Consider the following 19,780-nt stretch of genomic DNA (forward strand, 5'->3'; position numbering starts at 1 on the left):
TGGGGCTATCAAGGCAAGAATACTGGAGTGGGTTGCCATTTCCTCTTCCAGTGGACCATATTTTGTCAGAATTCTTCACTATCACCCAACCATTTTGAGTGGCCGTGAACAGTATGTCTCATAGCTTCAGTGAGTTACAAAAGCCCCTTTGCCCCAACAAGTCTGTGTCCTGATACTGGGAAAGATTAAAAGCAAATGGAGAAGATGGTGGCAGAGGATGAGATGGTTGGACGGCATCACCAACTCAATGCACATGAGTTTGAGCAAACTCTGGGAGACAGTGAAGGACAGGGGAGCCTGGCACACTACAGTCTATGCGGTCAGAGAGTCAGACACAACTTAGCAACTGAAAAACAATAATCACAACCCTTATAATCAAGTTTGGGAGGTGGTAAAGAAATATGGCACTGCTGCTACTGCTACTGCTAAGTCACTTCAGTTGTGTCCGACTCTGTGCGACCCCATAGATGGCAGCCCACCAGGCTCCCCCGTCCCTGGGATTCTCCAGGCAAGAACACTGGAGTGGGTTGCCATTTCCTTCTCCAATGCATGAAAGTGAAAAGTGAAAGTGAAGTTGCTCAGTCATGTCTGACCCTCAGCAACCCCATGGACTGCAGCCTTCCAGGCTCCTCTGTCCATGGGATTTTCCAGGCAAGAGTACTGGAGTGGGGTGCCATTGCCTACCCTTGGTCAACCTCCCAGTTTCCCCCTCAGTCAGTCACTCCTATCAGGAAGGTTTTTATCCTTATTCATCAGAGGGCCATCAGAATGAAAAACCACAACCACAGAAAACTAATCAAACTGATCGTATGGATGACAGCCTTGTCTAACTCAATAAAACTTTAAGCCAAGCCATGGCCCTTGGATAGGGCCACCCAAGACAGATGGGTCATGGTGGAGAGTTCTGACAAAATGTGGTCCACTGGGAAAGGGAATGGCAAATCACTTCAGCATTCTTGCCTTGAGAACCCCATGAACAGTGTGAAAAGGCAAAAAGATAGGACACTGAAAGATGAACTCCCCAGGTCAGTAGGTGCACAATATGCTACTGGAGATCAGTGGAGAAATAACTCCAGAAAGAATGAAGAGACAGAGTCAAAGCAAAAACAACACCCAGTTGTGGATGTGACTGGTAACGGAAATAAAGTCCGATGCTGTAAAGAACAATATTGCACAGGAACCTGAAATGTTAGGTCCATGAATCAAGGCAAATTGGAAGTGGTCAAACAGGAGATAGCAAGAGTGAGCCTCGACATTTTAGGAATCAGTGAACTAAAATGGACTGGAATGGGTGAATTTAACTCAGATGACCATTATATCTACTACTGTGGGTAAGGATCCCTTAGAAGAAATGGAATAGCCATCATAGTGAAAAAAAAAAAGAGTCCAAAATGTGGTACTTAGATGCAATCTCAAAAATGACAGAATTGTCTCTGTTCATTTCCAAGGCAAACCATTCAATATTACAACAATCCAAGTCTATGCCCTGACCAATAATGCTGAAGAAGCTGAAAATGAACAGCTCTATGAAGACCTACAAAACCTTCTAGAACTAACACCCAAAAAATATATCCTTTTCATTATAGGGGACTGGAATGCAAAAGTAGGAAGTCAAGAAATACCTGGAGTAACAAGCAAATTTGGCCTTGGAGTACAAAACAAAGCAGGTCAAACGCTAACAGACTTTTGCCAAGAGAACGCACTGGTCATAGCAAACACCCTCTTCCAACAACACAAGAGAAGACTCTACACATGGATATCACCAGATAATCAATACTGAAATCAAACTGATTATATTCTCTGCAGCCAAAGATGGAAAAGCTCTATACGGTCAGTAAAAACAAGACTGGGAGCTGAATGTGGCTCAGATCATGAACTCCTTACTGCTAAATTCAGACTTAATTTGAAGAAAGTAGAGAAAATCACTAGACCATTCAGGTATGACCAAAATCAAATCCCTTATGATTATACAGTGGAAGTGACAAGTAGATTCAAGGGATTAGATCTGATAGAGTGCCTGAAGAACTACAGACTGAGGTTCATGACATTGTACAGGAGGCAGTGATCAAGACCATCCCCAAGAAGAAGAACTGCAAAAAGGCAAAATGGATGTCTGAGGAGGCCTTACAAATAGCTGAGAGAAGAGGAGAAGCAAAAGGCAAAGGAGAAAAGGAAAAATATACCCATTTGAATGCAGAGTTCTAAAGAATAGCAAGGAGAGATAAGAAAGGCTTCCTAAGTGATCAATGCAAAGAAATAGAGCAAAACAATAGAATGGGAAAACCTAGAGATTTCTTCGAGAAAATTAGAGATACCAAGGGAACAATTCATGCATAGATGGGCACAATTAAGGACAGAAATGATATGGACCTAACAGAAGCAGAAGATATTAAGAAGAGGTGGCAAGTATACACAGAAGAACTATACAAAAAAACTTTTCATGACCCAGATAACCATGATGGTGTGATCACTCACCTAGAGCCAGACATCATGGAATGTGAAGTCAAGTGGGCCTTAGAAAGCATCACTAGAAACAAAGCTAGTGGAGGTGATGGAATTCCAGTGGAGCTATTTCAAATCCTAAAAGATGATGCTGTGAAAATGCTGCACTCAATATGTCAGCAAATTTGAAAAACTCAGCAGTGGCCACAGGACTGGAAAAGGTCAGTTTTCATTCCAATCCCAAAGAAAGGCAATGCCAAAGAGTGCTCAAACTACCGCACAATTGCACTCATCTAACATGCTAGGAAAACAATGCTCAAATTTCTCCAAGCCAGCCTTTAATAGTATGTGACTCGTGAAGTTGTAGATGGTCAAGCTGAATTTACAAAAGTCAGAGGAACCAGAGATAAAATTGCCAACATCTGTTGGATCATCAAAAAAACATCAGAGTTCCAGAAAAACATCTACTTCTGCTTTATTGACTATGCCAAACCTTTGACTGTGTGGATCACAGCTAACTGTGGAAAATTCTGAAAGACATGGGAATAACAGACCACCTGACCTGCCTCTTGAGAAACCTGTATACAGGTCAGGAAGCAACAGTTAGAACTGGACATGGAACAACAGACTGGTTCCAAATTGGGAAAGGAGTACGTCAAGGCTGTACATTGTCACCTTGCTTATTTAACTTATATGCAAAGTACATCATGGAAAACGTCAGGCTGGAGGAAGCACAAGCTGGAATCAAGATTGCTGGGAAAATATCAATAACTTCAGATATGCAGATGACACCACTCTTATGGCAGAAACTGAAGAAGAACTAAAGAGCCTCTTGATGAAAGTGAAAGAGGACAGTGAAAAAGTTGGCTTAAAACACAACATTCAGAAAACGAAGATCATGGTATCCGGTCCCATCACTTCATGTCAAATAGATGAGGAAACAATAGAAACAGTAAGAGACTTTATTTTGGGGGGGCTCTAAAATCACTGCAGATTGTGACTGCAGCCATGAAATTAAAAGAAGCTTGCTCCTTGGAAGAAAAGCTATGACAAACCTAGACAGCATATCAAAAAGCAGAGTCATTACTTTGCCAACAAAATTCTGTCTAGTCAAAGCTATGGTTTTTTTCAGCAGTCATGCATTGATGTGAGAGTTGGACTATAAAGAAAGCTGAGAGCCAAAGAACTGATGTTTTTGAACTATGCTGTTGGAGAAGACTCTTTAGAGTCCCTTGGACTGAAAGGAGATCCAACCAGTCCAATCCTAAAGGAAATATGTCCTGAATATTCATTGGAAGGACTGATGCTGAAGCTGAAACTCCAATATTTAGGCCACCTGATGCGAAGAACTGACTCCTTGGAAAAGCCCTATTGCTGGGAAAGATTGAAGGCAGGAGGAGACGGGGACGACAGAAGATGAGACGGTTTGATGTCATCACCATGTTGATGGACATGAGTTTGAGTCAGCTCTGGGAGTTGGTGATGGACAGGGAAGCCTGGCGTGCTGCAGTTCATGGGGTCACAAAGAGTCAGACATGACTGAGAGACTGAACTGAACTGAACTTGGTCAAGTTCAACAGATTCATTCATAGAGGTATAAGGAATTTTAGTAATCCAGTAACATATGTGCATGAGTCATCATGAGCAGAACCAGGTTAGTCCCTATGACTTCAGTTTTTATCAAATCATCTTGGAAAGGTTTATTCAAGTCTAATCCAGCCCTGCCTTTCTGTGAGCAAAATCCATTTTCTTTTATCCTGTCTTCAGGGTATATAAAGATGTGGAGACTGTCCTTCTTTGTTCAGGAATTGTTTTTAATGTATTTGAGTTTCATTTAGGTAACCTTCCTCCAATCATAGCTTCTTCTGTACTCTGAACTCCATTGCCCATGTTCGTAGCTAAGTGATTCTGTTATCTTTTTCTTCCAAATTGCTCTCCTCAAATTATTTGCAAAATGTGACAGGCTTTGATTTGAAAGCAACTAGAGAATTAATTATTTTAGCATATTTAACATATTCTAAACAAACATTTCTTTGGTTGGTTGTTCGAGAGTAAAAGAGTGCACACATGTATGTGTTTTTTGTGTTTGTACATTCTGAGTCCTGGTTGTTTACATGATCACAATCAGATATTATTATATAAAATGCCCTAACACAAGGTAATACTTTGGAGGCAGTATCATTTACCATAAAAGGATGTGGTTTCTGTAGTCACATATTATGAATTTGGATTCTGGCTTTACCTTTTACAAGCTTCAAGGATTTGGACAAGTTATTTAACGTCTCTGGTTAAACTCAGAACTTACCTATACAGTGTTTGGATAATAATAGTGTTGAGAAGATTCAATAAAGGAGCACATGAAGTATTTATAATGGTGCTAGGCTAATAGGAAGTGTACGACAAGTGGTGGCCGTTGATCGTCATGGTCATTTCGTGACATAATGCGACATATCCATATTTTGGGCACCATTGTTGTCACAGCTCCCAGTCATTTCCTATTTGGAAACTATTCCCAGTGGCACTAGCGGTAAAGAATCCACCTGCAAATGCAGGAGATGCAAGAGACTGGGGTTCAATCCCTGGGTTGGGAAGATCCCCTGGAGGAGGCCATGACAACCCACTGCAGTATTCTTGCCTGGAGAATTCCTTGGACAGAGGAAACTGGTAGGCTACACAGTCTATAGGGTAGCAAAGAGTCAGACACAACTGAGCGACTTAGCATGCACACACAGGAAAAACTGAAAACACCACTAATGCCTTCTTTGGTAGAAGGTCTGACTTTACAACCTGTCCCTTCATAGAAATATCAGATTTACTTAGGTAATTTTACCAATTCCTATGTTTCACAATACAACACAGGGATTATATAAATATCCATTATTATTGCAAGTATTTTTAAAATTCACAGATTAGGAGATGCCTACCCATCTCTCATTTTCAAAAGAAATAATTCACATAAGGTAAAGAGCCAAAGTCACTGAAAGTGAGTTTCCTTTACATTCTTCCCACCTGTCTGTCATCTTCTTGTTGTAAAGAAAGGATGCTTGCTACCACGGACGGGCAGTCTGGTGACTTCGATAAAATCAATTTTATAAGTCCAATAATGGAACCTCTAACACCAAATAGAAGTATTTTTCAGTTTTTTGCTTGTCTACACTTTGAGGTACAAAAGCACGTAATAAAACTTCTAAGGTATTCAAAACGAAAAGAACAAAAAGTGAATTAGTCTAAAATTTAACAAGAGTCCAAAGTTTAAATCTGAAAATAAGAGGCGCAGTGCATGTTTCAAATCTTCATAAACTTAAAAACTTTGTCAACGTCTTTTGTTTTTCCTTGCTGTCTCTTAGTTTTGTCTCGTGATTTCTATGACCTCAAGGCCTGCCCCTTCGTGCTCTGTGGAGCTCCTCCAACTGTGACTACAAGCCCCCGTCAGTCCTGGGATTCGGGTGCAGGATATGGGCGCCTACAAAGTGTAAGGGATGGACTTCTCTATTTTGTACTCAAAGTATTAGTGGGGTTCTAAAATATATATTTTGGAGAAATTACAGTGCATCTATAACCCTGGTATCGACTCTAAAAATCTTTTCCGTTTAAATTCTCTTTCAAACATATGCAAAGAGACTATAAATTGTCACAATACACTCACTGGTTTATTTTAGACCTCTCAGAAGCTGAGAAACAAGCCCTGAACTTAAACCCATAGTAATAAAAGTGAAAGTGTTCCTTAAGAATTTCTGCATTTCGAATTGAAAGGAAAACAAACCACCCAACTTGAATGTACTCTGTGGTGGTGAATTCTCTGTGTCACCTTGACTGGCCTCAGGGATGCCCAGATGCTGGTAAAACATTACTTCTGGGCCTTCTGTGCGGGTGTGTCTGGAAGAGACCGGCATCTGATTCAGCAGACCCTCACCTATGCGGGTGGTATTGTCCCATCCCTTGCAGGCCCAGGTGGAACACAAAGGCGGGGAAGGGCAAATTCTCTCTCTTCTTCAACTGGGATGCCCAACTTCTCCCGCCTCTGACCTCAGAGCTCCTGGCTTTCACACCTTCAGATTTAGACTGAATTACACCACTGGCTTGTCTAATTCTCCAGCTTTCAGACAAGCTGTGGGACTCCTCAGCCCCCACAGCGTCATGAGACAATTCCTCTAATAAATCTCCTCTTGTATCTACCTATTTATATAGATGCTATTGACTCTGCTTCTCTGAGGAACCCTGATACACACGCATTGGAAGCTGTATTACTGTGCTTATCTGTGTTTTGGTTACTCATATAATCCCCATACAAGAGTTTCTCTAAACACTCTGAAAAGATAATAAATAAAAGTGTCTTTACTCAATACTTTCTCTGCACATATATTCACTTTTTGTGTGTTTAAATTAGCAATTGAAGCTCCCAAAAGAAGGTTCCATCTAGGGATAAATGGTTAGCTTTTCCAATCAGAAATCACAGAACAAAGTAAATTAATTTTAAGGAAAAAGAAAACTATTTTATTTCAATCTCAGTCAGTGTATTTGACAGCTAACATACACTAATATATAGCATAACTCTATTCTCAGTAATTAATATATCCTAGGGCTGTTTGCTTAAGATAAAATTGTCTATACAGCATCACTAAGTGAAACATTGTAATAAGTTATAAGAATAGTCGGCTCCTTTGAAGACGTTAAAACATAATAAAGATTAAATCCATAGTTCCATATCCTTATGAAACAGGAAGGAAGGGTGCAGGGCACAACCTTTGAAAGAATGACACAGCCTGAGGACCAAACAGATCCAAGTTGACTGCCACTAGAACTTGGGCCTCAGCCTTCTCTCCTAACACATCAGCACACTACATGACACACCCATGGTCGCCAGGACAGTCCCAAGGCCAAAAAGTGGGCTGTGGCCCAATTCCGGGAAATCCCCACCCCTTCCCCAAAATAGCTGGACTATTCCTCCACACGTTAGCCTAGGAAATGATCTATCCCTATAAAAACTGATGACCTCATACTCTGGGGTCTCTCTTGCCTCCTCAGATGGTCCACACTCTGTCTGTAAAGTGTGTTTCTAAATAAAAATCCTCTTCTTACCTATCACTTTTTCTCTCACTCAATTTTTTCTGCAGTGAGACATCAAGTGCTTGAGCCTCACCAAGTCCTGAGACTAGGTGTGTGATCTCAGTGAAAAGACGGTGGGTTCAAGTCCGAATCTGAGGTCCATGGTTTCAGTTATGCAACAGAAATGACGGAAACTGCTGAAATGTTAAGTCTAATTTTTCAAGGTCTTTTTCTTCGCAAGGATACCACGATTAGTCACACGTATAAAAACTTAAGGCAGCATTTTCACATCCTTCCCTTGAAAACATTTGGTATTAAGGGAGAGGCGAGTCTGCCGTCTCACATACCTGTGGACAGAATGATTCTGGAAATCAGGCTAATTATCGCCTTTGCTGTTTGAGCCTTTATGGAACACCTGACTGTTCCTCTCAGAGAGATGAAGGAAGCCAGGCAGCTATACTGCAGGTTGCCAATGTACACAAATAATCTGCAGAAGGACCGAAAAGCTTCATTCTCTTTAACTGCTTTGTTTCACACAAAGACAGCAAAATGACCGAACGATTCTCTGGTTTTATTTTGGCAAATGCTGTCATTGAAAGTACAGAACCAATCAATGACACCTCTGGTGGAAATTTATTTCAGAGTAATGTCCCCGAGGAGTGATTTCTGAGGAATAATATGCAGCCTTCAATTGACTTTATCACAGCTGGATATGGAGTGAAATGCCCGGCTGGAATTTAAGCACCCAGAACCAAGCGCCAGATGGCTCATCGGTACCTCAGCCCAGCAGCTGGGCCCTGATGTGCACAGCTGGTCTTCACATTGGAATGACAGCGTTTAAATGACAGCGTTATGTAATGCAGAAAAATGTGTTTGGGTGGCTCAGGTCTTGGAAACGAGATGGCACAGTTGCCCTTAGAAGTAAACACACGGCCTCGGTGGCCGATTCCCACGTCTGTCCTATTTGTGCTGATGGTCTTGGCTGCAGATAAAAGTTACTGCCACCTGGAACCCGCCCAGTGCCATTCACATCGTGCTTTATCTGCCGTCATGACTCTCCTGGGCACACACCACAATAGATTTTCTTTCCCATAAAAATAAGTGCAACATAGTTTTCATTTTGAAGCTGGAGACTTTTAAGATTTTGCAATAATTAATAGATATTGCATTCTGCCAAGACAGTGGCATTCAGAGGTACTCAGGAGAAAGCAGCTATTATAGAAATTCTTCGACAATTTGGGGATGTTATTATTCATTTTCCAATAGAGTCACAAATACCACCCGATCAAAAAACATAATAAAATTTATACCAAAATTCAGCACTTAAAAAAAAAAAAAAACTATGAAAGGCACCTCTCAAAGAAAATATATTTGGATACATTTCAGGCTCGAATGAAAAATTTGACATACTTCAAATGAGAGATGGATGAACGAATGTACAGGGTTTTGACTAATAAAATATATAGTGGAGAGTTTTCTATTTTCACGCTTTTTACAGAGGTTCCCCATGCTGCTGCTCAGACTTTGATGAATGTGCACATTACCCCCAAGGACTCAAAGAAAACTCACCCTTAATATATGTCCAAAGTCATCATGGACATAAGGGGGAAAACACTATGTTTAGTAGTGAGGAGACCTAGATACAGCATCTCGCTGCTACTTTTGGTAACAATGAGTTTGGTTGTGTCAATGACCTGCTAAAAACTCCCATCTCTCCACCTGCACAATGGGAGCCACGGATGAGCTAATGTGCGTGGGACTATGTATGTAAATCGCTGTGAAAAATGGAAGGCGATGTGACCAACGCTGCTGTATGTCCCCAGGGAACTTCACCCCCAGGACGCCTTTCCTGAGCCAGAGTTCTGAGTCAACTGCAAGACAGAATCCAGGAGAGACAAACCGAAGTCTGATGAGCATTTTCAGAAAAAACCAAGGTCGAGGCAGAGGACAGCCCTTCACCACCAAGCAGATGGTCTTCAACCCGCGAGATCCAGAACTGGCCAGCTCCCCCTGGGTCAGGAACACAGAGCGCAGGGCAGGGTGGCGAGCCCGTCCCTGCAGGGAGCTTCAGCTCCAGACGTCACGGTGAGTCCACTCAGTGTCATCCTGACTTATCACACAGAGCCCAGACTGGAAAGGCCAAGGGCTCACTACCAGCCTCAACAGGAGAAGGAGTCAAAACAGGAGAGAGCCTCTCCCTGCCTTTCCGAGTGGGCTCCCCTCTTTGAGATAAGGCGCTACAGTCAGCAGGGAGTCCTGTGATGACTCGCTGCAGGAAGCGCCTCCCTCAAGCCTGGTGAGCGCTCCTGTGAGCGCCTGCTGAGGCCACTGCAAGAAACACAGACTCTGCCCTCCCTAATTTTCCATCAGGGTAGGAATTTCTCTGATTTGGTCACTGCTGTATCTGTACCACATAAAAATGTCCCTGACACGTAATGAGCAACCAACAAACTACTTTTGAAAAGAAAGGGAAGAAGGAGAGGAGAGGACCAGGAGAGAAGACAGAGGGAAGGAACAAAGGAAAGAAGGGAGGGCAGGAAGAAGGTGGAGAAGGAAGGGACAGAGAGAGAGGAGGTAAGGGATGAAGAAAAGCAAAACGGCTCCTGGGGTTTCTAAGGCAAAGTCCAGCCCACAGGGCAAGATTCCTCCTCCTCAATCTGAGGACAGACTCTGTAGCCTAGGATGCAGCAGTCCTCATAGGTGAAGAGGGCTGTTGCTATTTATCACAGCCGCCTCGCTCTCCAGCTCTCTATTCACCCAGTCTATTGATTCTTCATTAAACACACATATACACACACACAACATTCAGTCTGGATGTTGCCATTATCAGCAAAACCAACACATTTCCCATCAACGGAGTACAGGATGATTATCACTTTTTACATTATAAGTCAGGCCACTTAAAATGATACTGAAGAAAAGCAAAGACAGTGATTATTTAGGATTCGGCAACATCAGGCAACTTGATGTCAAATGGGGATCTGCCTTCCTGCTCCACCATCTGTTCTGTTCAATTACTACCCACCTTTATGAATACTTGAAACAATGAATCTTCTAAAATCCCTCACCAGTTTCTAGTCACCATTTCAAACTCACTATAATCTTGGCAGGTGATTTTTATGACTCCCAGAGAAGATCAAGATTATCAGGTACAAAGTCCCCAGTTTTCCTTTAATCTCTTATTCTAAAAAATAATCATCTTTCTATTGCAGAGGGAGAATGGCCCTGTTCCTTTCCACCTAAGCACCACACTCATCATTCTGATTTTGAATCAGCTTCTTTTGATCCCTGAGATCTAAATAACAGGGGCTCAGAATCCAAGTTTATACTCTGCTGAAGTCCAAAAATCTTTCAAAAAGACGTTAGAAACTTACAAAAGTCTTGAGTTCTCAAGGTCCCCTCAGTATCTGACCTCTTCCTGTACGTGTTCTTCCTATTATGTATTACACTGGCACAGAAGTGACATCCAGACTCTTCCTTAAAATGAAGGAAAGAAAAAGAAAATGTTGTGAGTATGGAATGAAGGTTTTTACTGAAAAGGCCAAGTGACACTATTCTGACCAATGAGAATGAAGTGGTTTTCTGCTGGGTGCATCTGAGAATGCTTTTGCCTTCCTGATACAAAGGCAAAGACAGTGTGGCTAATACCAGATCCTTCTTCCACCCCATTGTTTGAATGCAGTTGCAATATCTGGAGCAACAGTAGCTCTCTTGTGACTATAAGACAAGTAAAGTGAAAGTGAAGTCGCTCAGTCGTGTCTGACTCTGTGACCCCATGGACTGTAGCTCGCCAGGCTCCTCTGCCCATGGGATTTTCCAGGCAAGAGTACTGGAGTGGGTTGCCATTACCTTTTCCAGAGGATCTTTCCCACCCAGGAATCGAATCCAGGTCTCCTGCATTATAACCAGACGCTTTACCATTTCCCAGCTACTGAGCCAAGGCCAGCACCTTCTTACTTCTTGTTTTGTGCAACAAAGTAAATTCCTTTTGCTTTAAACCTCCACTGAGTTTTCTGTTATTTGATGCTGAGAGCACTTAAAGCCAATACAATATTTCAAAATCACAGTCATCATAATCCTAAACCTGTGAAATTCAAACAGTTTAAAGATGTGTGACCTAAATGTTTACTGTTAAGGCTGCCTGGTAATTAGGGCACCTAAACTACTGAATACCATCAGGGCCTTGGGATGTAATTAAAATTATCCAGTTCACAGCTCCCTAAGATGGTGTAGAAAGAAATGAGAAAATGATAAAGATGGTAGGTGGGTAGAAAAGCCCCTTCCTCAGAATGAGAGCTCATTTCCTCTAGCCACCTAACTCTCTGAATCTGCCCTGAATTTGGAGAGCTGCCTAAACTCTAAATCTGTCCTGACTCTTCAGAAACCCATTAATAACAGACGCTGCCCACCCACCTGAGCCATGTAAGGGCCCTGAATTCCTGGTATTGACCTTCACCCATGAGCTAGCATGATACTATTTTAATTGCTACAGTCTATCATATAAATTCAGTGTACTACCTGACAGGCTAATTCTGAAAAATGATTTATATACAAATACCTATTAGGTTGAGCTTCCCTGATAGCTCAGTTGGTAAAGAATCTGTCTACAATGCAGGAGACCCCGGTTTGATTCCTGGATGAGGAAGATCTACTGGGAAAGGGATAGGCTACCCACTCCAGTATTCTTGGGCTTCCCTGGTGGCTCAGCTGGTAAAGAATCTGCCCGCAATGCGGGAGCCCTGGGTTCGATCCCTGGGTTGGGAAGACCCCCTGGAGAAGGCAACAGCTAGAGACTCCAGTATTCCAGCCTGGAGAATTCCATGGACTGTATAGTCCATGGGGTCATGAAGAGTCAGACACGACTGAGTGACTTTCACTCTCACCTATTAGGTTGGCCAAGAAGTTTGATCAAGGTTTTTGCATGTAGAAAAACCCTGAACAAACTCCTTGGTCAAATCTATACTATGTAAAAGACAGTTGAAAGCAGTAAATTTCTGTTCAGACATAAATGATTGCCATACCTCCAGTAAAAAAGTACGTTTGTATGAATGGTTAAGGGTTTTCTAGAGTGCTCAAAATATTCTGTTTGTTGACATGGGTGGCAATTACATGGGTGTTCATTTTATGCAAAATTCTTTGTATCTTTTTGCTTTATGTCCTTTTCTATATTTGCATTATATTTCACAATAAAAAAGACTAAAATGGTGTAAAGAATATTAGTGACATGCAAAGAGGCGAAAGATATCTTTAAATGGCAGGCTACACACCAGTGCATGTACTATCAAGATTTTTCACCAAACAGATGTGTACCAAAATATTAATGCCTTATCTTCAGTAAGGGCTAGAGTACTGATAACTGGCAGATTGCTGACCACATATGTGTTTCTAAAAAATGAACACTAAGTCACATGCATAATAACCCTTCCTTTTCAAAGTTTATATGAACCATTGGGAAAGAACAGACTATTTGGATACATTTGTTCATATTAGAATATTTTTCCCCTTAAATCATTGGATGAGCATTATTTTAAATGGTGAGCATAATCCTGTGAATCACTGATTTTTTTCATGATTTTGTTTTTATTGTTAAACTTCTTCATTAAAACCAATTGTGACACCAGTTAGCGGTGCCAGGTGATGTCTAAACTGACAGGAAGATACCACGAAGTTTGCTCTGCCGTGTCCTCCTTTATTAAAGAATCACATTCATGAAGACATCACAATATGGTAAACAACTGTCATAAAAGTAGATTCCACCATGTAAAGTCGTCTACTATATCCTTATTATAACTTTATTGTAGCACATTCATATAGCTTACCTTGAAATCACTTAATCGGGCCATCTTCTACTACACAATCTTGGTCCTGTACTTCACCAAGATGATTTTTAAAGGTTAAAAAGTTAAAAAAAAAAAGTTTGGGATTTGAATCTATGATTTGACAAATGGGTTCAAGGGCGTGAACCAGAAAAAATATTTCAGAAAGGAAGAATTCTTTGTTTTCTCATTTAGAGAATAATAAGATAACACATTTCTATATAATGACTTTAATTACATCTAGAATATGCAATCAGGTAGAACCATCAAGTGTCCCAGGATGAGTGTAAAATTGGACAGAAATGAGAAGCACGGTACCACAATGTAGTAACATTAGCCACCATCATTACTTACTGTCTGCAAAACTGACAAGAGCATATGCCAATCAAATAAATAACCTGTATGTAGATAACCCAGGTAATAGTTCAGCGGGGAGCTTTTGAAAAAAGAAATTATTATTTCAATGCCAAGTCACGCTTACAGCTTTGAACGAGTAGCAAAACACGAGCATGTTTCTCAAATGGATTTCACAGCATCAGTGCAAAAGCCGGAGGGGATGGCTTAGTTTTTTAAGCCTCAGATTTGAAATACCCAGACTCCCTGCAACTACAGCGTTAAATCCTCTGTGGAACCACAGCTTCAAATGCTATCAGAAGAGACTCAACTCTTCATCCTTTGGAGACTGATAAATTGAAAGCCATGAAGTTTAGAGCAAAAGAGGGAGCCTATAGCCACCTGTGCCCCCTCCTCATCCAACACAGGAAAGCTCTATTGGTAACATCGTTTAAGTTTCCATTTGGGAAGGCTGGAGGATGCTGTTTTTAAGGCATTCCAGAAATCTCACAACCCTGCCATGGACCATCTTTTTAAGAATTTAAACCAAATTTTAGAGAATGGAAAACATTCTTTTTAATTCTCATTTAAGACAGTCGAGAAAATCAAAGTGCTTACTTTACAGAATGCCTTCTAGGTATCCAGCCGACTCTTTATTAGTCCTATAGAAAATTCTGAATGGAGAAATTTCATTTTGCTGCTTTGTGTATTTCTGGGCTGCCTCCTCGCTGACATCAATTGCTTGGCAAATGCCAATTAAACAACTGAATTCTTGTAGTACTTTACCATTCTCTCACATCTCCTAACTAATTCCCCAAACTTTCTAAGATAAAGAATAACACTCTTTTTTCTCCATCTTACAGATGAAAAGTGTGCCAAGGGAAGATTATATGAATTAATCATGCCAATAGGTTGTCACCCCATGTTTTAAAAGGGGCTTCCCTGGTTACTCAGTGGTAAAGAATCCGCCTGTTAATGCAGGAAGGAGGGTTCGATCCCTGAATTTGAAAGATTCCCCTGGAGGAATAAAATGGCAAACCACTTCAGTATTCTTGCCTGGGAAATTCTATAGACAGAGGAGCCTGGTGGGCTACAATCCATGGGGTTGTAAAAGAGTCAGACACAATTGATCAAGTAAACAACAATGTTTTAAAATCCAGAACTTGAGAATTCTCCCACAGTATTGCTAGTTACAAGTAAGTTCCATTTAGAAAAATAAGCTTTTGACCAAAGAAAACTGTGTAATGCATTCTAAAGTTAAATAAAAATAATGTATAACTGTCTTGACTTATTGTAATATTACATAGGGAGATGTGGGTTTGATTCCTGGGTCAGGAAGTTTCCCTGGAGGAGGAAATGGCAACCCACTCTAGTATTCTTGACTGGAGAATTCCATGGACAGAGGAGCCTGGTGAGCTACAGTCCATGGGGTTGCGAAGAGCTGGACATGACTGAAGCAGCTGAGCATGCACAACAAAGTTCAGTTCTTTTAGACAGAAGAACCAGAGATAGCTAGAGAGGGCAATCAGCAGAGAGACCAGTTTTTTCATGTACTGTATCATACAACGTTTTATTTTCCTGAAGGCTTGGCCTAGCCCCCAAGGGTGTATCAAGAACACTAAGGCTCAGTGCAGGTGCTAACAAAAAGTAATTGAAAAGACAGTGCACGTTTTCCTTGCTTTCTCAACCTGTTTCACCTCTTCTAAATTTCAGAGGAGCCTGGTGGGCTACAGTCCATGCATTAATTTATCCTGATTACCCCAGCACAAATTACTCATTCCTCCTCCAAAAACCCTGAGCAGAAATTTGTAACACTTCTCTTCAATTACACCTAACTTTTTAATAGCATTTCTTTATCTTAGGATAATTCTTCCAGGCTATCTTAGGCTGTTCATACTTAATTTCATAGCAGTAAGAGCCTCGAAGTTTCTGTAAACCTTACAACTCCTACCAAGTTAATATTTTAAAAGTCTGGACAGATTGATAGACACTCCTCTATATCATTTGGTGATGTGGCTTCCCTTCGCAATCAGGCAGGCATTCCAGCCCCTGAAGGTTCATGCTCTGCCATCTCCCCAGACAACTGAGCTAAACAAACGAGCCATGCATATGGCTGAAAACAAGAGGACAGCCCCCCAGATGGAATCACTAAGCTCCACATCATCAAACTAAGACTTACAAGAATAGTTTTGGTTCTTCCAGAAATGGAAAGGTAAACCAGTCAATCAGGAACCATCTGATCAGTACTAGTTAGATCATTTGCTCATGAAGCCTTCTGTACTCCCCTAAAGCAGGGGTCTCCAAGCTGTGAGTCGCCGACTGGTATCTCCTGCTGGATCAGCGGCAGCATTAGATTAGAAATAAACTGCACAGTAAATAAATGCACTTGACTCATCCCGAAACCAACCCCACCCATGGTCCATGGAAAGACTGTCTTGCACAAAAATGGTCCCTGTTGCCCTAAAGCAAAGTAAACTTGAACCAACCAAGCTGCTTTTTTTGGGGGGGGGGGGGTAGTGCTGGTGTAACCACCTTGTTTGCATTCCCTTCTGCCTGTCAAAATCTTTCATTCTGTACAGCTCCTCCGAGCTGCTACTTTCTACATTGGCTACTACCTGATTCAAATTGATTTCTGCTCAAATAAATAAAATAAATTTTAATATGACTCAGTTTATCCTTTAACAGTGCCAGCATCAGAAAAGAGAGTGAAATAAACCCCACCACCCCCCCCACACACACACACAACAGCAAAGAGCAAGCAAACTCAGGTACCTGCTGTGCCCCAAGCTCACAGTTTCTTGCCGGCTCCGGAGGTCATGGGTCCCCCCGGAACCTAGTCTGAACTTTCAGACTTCAAATGAGCATTCCTTTGTCTGTGTTGGGTCCTGAAACTGGCTGGAGTCCACTTGGATCTGGCACAGAAGCCAGCCTGGGTCTGGGGTGGATGGGGACTGCCGTGAGCTGGACCGGGCTCTGCCTGGCACCACAGGTGAATCAAGTTTTGTTATCAGGCTGAACAGACAGGCTCAACTCACAAAGATAACCTGAACTACAGAGGCCATGGTGGAGGGCTTTTCACCTCCACTCAGGAGGTGCCCTAGAGAAAAGGGGTCTCAGACAAGCACTCACCAGAAAGGATAGAGGGAACATTATCTTTCCTTCTCTACAGTCTCTGGGGACCTGGATGAGACCCGCTGGGACACCCCACCTGCTCAGCCTGTAGCCGGGATCCTGGGGAAACTGGCGAAGCTGGCAAAGGGTGGGGGTTTTGACCAAAGTCAGCTCTCCCAGCCGGAGAAGGCAATGGCAACCCATTCCAGTACTCTTGCCTGGAAAATCCCATGGGCAGAGGAGCCTGGAAGGCTGCAGTCCATGGGGTCACTAAGAGTTGGACATGACTGAGCGACTTTCATGCATTGGAGAAGGAAATGGCAACCCACTCCAGTGTTCTTGCCTGGAGAATCCCAGGGACGGGGGAGCCTGGTGGGCTGCCATCTATGGGGTCGCAGAGTCGGACACGACTGAAGCGACTTAGCAGCAGCAGCAACTCTCCCAGATCTCTACTGTGGGGCTTGGCCAAGAGGAATGAACAGTTTCCAAATCCCACTTGTGAGAATTAGATCTTTGGGTTGTGACTCGTGACTTAGATTTCTAGATGCTCACTGGTGGTGACTCTCTCTCCCAGGGACAGCTATGCCTGTTGGCTTGTCTCATTTGTGAACTGAGAACTTGGCTTGACAGTTCTCACATTGGGAGTCTGCAAACATAGCCTGGAAGACACGTGGGTTGCAACCCACTGAGACTGCCAGATCTCGGGAGAACTCTGAGTCTTTGCTTTGTCTGTCTTGCGGGTGATGCCAGATCTTGGGGGAGTGGGATCTTTTGTACCCTCCTGGGGAAATGCCCCTTGCATCCAGTGAAAATGGCTCAGTCATGTCTGACTCTTTGCAACCCCATGGACTATACAGTCTACAGAATTCTCCAGGCCGGAATACTGGAGTGGGTAGCCTTTCCCTTCTCCAGAAGATCTTCCCAAACCAGGGATCGAACCCAGGTCTCCCGCATTGCAGGCGGATTCTTTACCAGCTGAGACACAGGGGAAGCCCTTGCATCCACGGGGTTAATACAGTCAGGAATATTTACTGTCCATTCCAGCTGAAACCTGACAAAGTATTTGAGAGGATTTTTTAAAACTTGTATTAAAGTAGCTCTATTATCAGAAGTTGGCCAAATTGGAAGCTGATTTTAAAAGGCTGAGAGCAATGTGTTTTTTTAGCTTTTGTCCTCTAAACTAAAACTATGTACCCAGAAGGAGAGAAACACATTAGGAAGCCTTTGTGGAAGGATATACTAAAACATTCCAAAGACATAGAATTCTAAATGTGAAACAATGAAATCTTCTGATTTTTACCTTAGTGGAAGATCTTCTCCCTGGCATAAAGAAACAAATTGAGGATAAGTGGTTGGATGGTTGGGTCAGTCTCTTAATATTCAGGTTGCAGTCCAATTATTTGAGGAATGAAAAATATTTTATTTGTATTACAGATAGAGTCTTTACAAGAACGGAAATGCAACTCTAGAAACAATTCACAGCACACTCATTCCTTTGCTTTTTTTCCTTTTTCTTTTTTTAACCAATCCTCAAACCTCCCCAATTCATCTCAAAATGTTTTCAGATTTCGTAAATTATTTGGACTTACAAACAGGAGTCCTTCTTTGTGGAACTTGCACTCTTTCACTGTCTTTTGAGATGTAACTGTTCTACTTGGTCTCCTTTAGAAACCAAGGTAATTCTTATCAGGAGAGAGAGACAGAGAGAGAAAAGGCTATTTTGCAATTCAGGCCTATGAAAAAATCTTGTCTCTTTCATAAATATTAGTAAAAAGCTATCTGAAGAGGTAACCTTAACTTGTTCCATCTGCCAGAAACACAATGATCTTTTATAAGCTAGTGGGTTTTGCATTATCATACCTGTCTCATGCCTAAAATTTTAAAACAAAAGCTATAAAAACAGTTTGCATCCGTCTTTAGGTTTATAGTATCTATGTGTGTTATAGTCGTATGATTTTTTTAAGCTTCCCAGTAGTATTGGCACTATTAATTTGTAAAGAGCTCTATTTTAATTGGTTTAAAGGCAAACAGTAAATAAAATATACTCACAGAAATATAGAAACCTGTTTTTCAAGTTCATGTGATCTAGGATAATCTTCATAAATAAAACCTAATTTGTTTACTTAATTAGAACAGGTCAATCTTTGAAGCTATTAGCATTAAACAGAGTATTTTTAATTCTACCTCGGTTTACAAAGTCAAAGAAGCTCCTTCCCTCAGTTGCAGAATTTGTCAGCAAGAAACATAACTTAAAATGATTAGCTGTTTAATGTTTCATGAAATTTCCAAAAGCAAATCTAATTGTTAAGAACAAGTAAATTAGATACACATAAATAAAAGGTTTTAAATGAACGCTCAACGAGAATTATGTTTTATGGTATGTCTACTTAGAAATAGTTCCCAGAATCTTTAATGCGCTTCAGTTCATCTTTCAACAAGGTAAAGTCTCCATTCTGCTTGTATTCAAACATTTATTAAGCACTTAATGTTGCCAGGCACAAGTAAAACACATTCAGAAATGAATGGAGGTAGCTTCTCGCCCTAGAGGTACAACAAAGCACACCTCAGCGAGCTGTGTAGACAGTTAACTTCCCCTTCTCCAGTTTCTCCCACTTCTTTCAGCTCAGGGATTTATAACCAGAGGACGTCCTACAAAAACTGCAGCGGAGAGACGACTGCAGGTAGAGTGGGAGAAGTCTAAAATAAACCTGGTTTATAGGCGAGCACGGCTCACCTAACACTCAATAACCATCCCCGTATCTGCGTCAAGCAACCGCACGGAGCACACTGTAAATTTCACAAATTGACCAACTTCGACTAACGAAATCAAATTTAAAAGTTCCCAGGATCGCGTAAGCCAAAGCCGAACAATTTCGTACTAACTTTTGGTTGAATAGTTTACAAAAAGAAAAATAGACAACACCGTGGCGACCTGAAGACTTCAAGGGGCCGCGGAAACCGCGTCTCGCGAGAATCGAGGATCTGGGCACTCGCCCCAAGGGACTGGGCGGGGCGAGGCGATGGGCGGGGCG

Source organism: Bubalus bubalis, chromosome 1, assembly GCF_019923935.1.
Source record: "Bubalus bubalis isolate 160015118507 breed Murrah chromosome 1, NDDB_SH_1, whole genome shotgun sequence".
Lineage (NCBI taxonomy): Eukaryota > Metazoa > Chordata > Mammalia > Artiodactyla > Bovidae > Bubalus > Bubalus bubalis.